Source organism: Carassius carassius, chromosome 9 (assembly GCF_963082965.1).
Source record: "Carassius carassius chromosome 9, fCarCar2.1, whole genome shotgun sequence".
NCBI classification, from domain to species: Eukaryota; Metazoa; Chordata; class Actinopteri; order Cypriniformes; family Cyprinidae; genus Carassius; species Carassius carassius.
This window is the reverse complement of record NC_081763.1, coordinates 22686761-22690682: the sequence shown is the minus strand read 5'-3', so window position 1 is coordinate 22690682 and position 3922 is coordinate 22686761.

The window sequence follows — 3922 nt, the reverse complement described above, 5'->3', positions numbered from 1 at the left end:
GTAAAAACCGTCAAACTGTTATGAATTTTAACAAATATTATTACAAATTATATTATATATAATTACATATATATATATATATATATATATATATATATACTAATTGAAAGTGTTAATTTATTTCAAGAAAGAAAACAGTGGTGTCCTTTTTTGTATTAAGTTAGAAAAGCATGCAAAATAGAAGCATGTTCACTACTGGTCTCAGATTTTAGGACTAAATATGTGCACCGTTAGTGCTTTGTTCACTCTACATAATACATCCATAATATATATAAGTTAAATTTACCTAATTATGAGTAATTGTGATGTATACATGTGTGATTTTGAAGCCCATCTTTCAATGAATGCAGGCAGCACTCAGTGAAAGTGGATGTTATTGTTATATGTGTGTCTGTGTGTCTATCTGTGTGTGTGTGTGTGTGTGTGTGTGTGTGTGTGTGTGTATGTGTGTGTGTGTATGTGTGTGTGTGTAGGGCATTTTACACATAATTGAATGCAGCTCAGCTCCGACGTTTCGCACTTCAAAGAGCTTCCAGTTTGGCTGTCACAGACTCGACAGCTGGCAGATGAAATGTATTTTGGAGCACTCACACACAATGCTAAACACACATACAAGGACATATTTGGTGCTTCTGAGGAAATCTCTGAAAAGTCAGACAAAGGCAGTTGCGTCGAAACAACAGAGGAGCACAAGTTTAGTCCACAGAATACCTCACCACATTCACCTATGATATATCTGACCCTCATTTTGAACCCTCACTCAACTATGAAATAAAAATCTTAGGCTTTTGTTTCATCTAGACACACGGCCAATCAAATTAGGGGATTGGAACTAACTTTTGAATAAACAAATCTTTGTCCAATCAAATGCTCTCTATATGAGAATGTCACTCCCCCTAATAGAATATACAGTACAAATAGTGACTAAAAGTTAACTCAAACTAAAGTCTATTGGCTATTTAATTATGGTTAGTCTTGCTCTTGTTTTAGTAGGAAATATGTCAGTAAAGGTAAGAACAATTCATTCATTAAATCATTTATTGGGTTATAAGTTTAGTGATTCACACATAGACATGCTGTTTAGTAGTAATAGGAATTAACCAATCACATGAACCTAGTCGCACTTGAGTATCAAACTGCTCTCAGAAATAACTGTCAACATGAATCTATTCAGTTGTAGCATCCAAGGCATGAAACCATACCACATTTATAGTGAAATTATAGAACCAGCCATTATGTACTTGTGTCTCACTTGAAGTGGTACTTCAGCTGATGTGCTAACCCAGTGGTGTACACAAGACAGTTTAATTATATCTCTGACTTGTGCTATGAAAAAACCTTTAGCCTCCATTGTGTGGAATTGTTAGAATGAGAAAATACCACCACGGCGGACTGACATTTTCGGAAATTTCTAACAGTATTCATTGTTACACTGCTTTACACAATAACACACAGATGCATATGGCCACACACTTACACACAGCAAAATCTGCAACCAGGGTTACATCATTGTGTGTGAGCAAAGTTATGAGAAGATATAGTTATGTTAGGGCTAAAAAAATAAAAAGTCATGAAATTTATCTTGTTTTCCATTCATCCTGTCACATCGCTTTCAGCAAGCATTTAAGACACAATTTTAAAATCATCTTATGGACACATCTAGAAAGGGAGAAAAACAAAAAGTTATAGTCGTTGAAAGTTAATGTTTTCCAATAAACCCCAGTCTCATTGACTCATTCACACCTTGCATATTTACATCCGAAACTCCAAATTAATCTTTTGTTTCTCTTTCTCTCTCCCTTCCACCATCTTGCTTTGTGCCTTAGTGAGCCATAGGGTCATGGGGGTCAACAAGTGTCCATAAGGAGATGGGACCTATAACATTTATTCTCTAAGTACACACTCAGTGTTGCAAACACACTTGAAATACCAAAATGCGAATGCTAACTTTTACTGAGGCGATTAAACATCAATGCATCTCACATGGTGTATGTGTGTGTGCATGATGTGTGTTTGCTAATACTCTTTCTTACATGTCAGTCTGACACATGCTGTTATATTTCACAGGCAGAAGCAGAAGGTAATTTTGCTGTACAGCCACACACTATATATTTCACTTGATTATAGAACATGTGTCAGAAGACACCTATAACCTATAATAGGTCTTTGCCTTTTCCACCTGCAAGAGCTGTTTCTCTTTTCTCACTTCATCAGTAGTGCTTATCTCTCACTCCCCCACTCTCTCTCTGTCTAAAAGCAGACTAATATAGGCTTGATAAGTGTCTCGGTTCATTCTTAAACCCAACTGGAGACTTGAAGAACAGAGGTCACTAATCAAACTCACTGGATCTCACCTGTGTGGTGCACTTACCTAAAACTGCAAGCTTTTATCTCTTCCATTTACTTCCTCTTCTCTGTCATTACTTTCTCACTTTAATGTCACAAGGGGACAGTGTGCAATACAGTATTTATTGTGAAACTTGAGTAAAGACACATGTGATTTTGCACGCTTAACCATGAGCAAAACTGCCAAGTTGCATGTGGTTATTTAATACACAAGATAAAAAAGTCTGATTTGCACATCAAATCTCCATCCATTTGGATTAAACAGTTTAAACTAATAAACTTATTCTGATGCATATTTATCACTCAGGCATAAATGAAACAAGAATGAAATCTTGTTTAAGAAGACTAATTAACTGAATGTGTTTTAAAAACATAATAACCAGGTTTATATATTTATTATAAAACATCCAATTTGCTTCAACCTAATACATTTTAAATAAATCTTGCTTGTTCCACATCTAGCCACATTTAATCCATGTTTAAACTGATTCCATTTTCAAAATTAACAAATGTGTGCTCTTAACAGTTTTAATAAAATGCATTTGGAATCTAATCTAATTTTTTAAATAAAATCAAAATTATGCAACATTTTTAAATAATACACGGTTCCATTGAGTGAGGTAACAAACACATTTGTGAGACTAGTAAAGTTGTTTTATAAATTGTTAATTTATAATTGTCTTATAAGTAATAAATTACGAGCAATTACTGTGAAAATGCAGAACACCATACATTACATAGGATTGAAAGGAATGTGATTAGCATACTAATCAGTGATGCGCGGGTCAGTGTATAAACAACCCTCACCCGACCGATGTTTTCAACTAACCCGCCTGCTACTCGGACCGCAAAAAAGAAAAAGAAAATATTGTACCCGACCCGCTTCCTGACCCGCATTTTTTAATAGTAGTAAATGCGTCGCCCCTTTATATTAATTTAATTACGTAAATAGGCTATAGCCTACAGGATAATAAGCGTTATGACTGCACACATAAAGCTTGCCACAAAGAACCGGTTAAAGTAATGATTATGACTGTGTCTAAATTAACAAGGAGACATTTAATTGTTTAGTAATAAACTGGCGTTTTCTGTATTGTTGCTGAGATGAAGTTGACGATGCAGACTTGCCATGAACGCCAGAGAGAAATGCACATTTCATATGGATTACATAATCAGAAAGTACCCTATTTATTTTGGTTTGAAAATTTTCGTTTAAAAGTAGACATTTCAAGCTTTCTGTAATATATTGCCTATATTTCTTTTTAAACCCACCGACTAAAAGATTAAGACACTACCGGACCCAAAATATCACCCAGTTTCTACAGCTTTTTTCTGAGCTATTTCAGAATCTGGAACAATGACTGGGGCTAAATTACTGCAGTTGGTAGAGCAATATGAATGTGTGTGATGTACGGCATGATAAATGCTCGTCACTTCTGCTGCCCAAACTTTTTCAACCTGTGGGTCATTTGGTTTATTGAAAAACGATTGCACTGATTTGCATGTTTCTTGATGATTCGCTTTTTTCTGTGGTACTCACATGCACCATGTCGCTCACGTCGTATTCTCCACCATG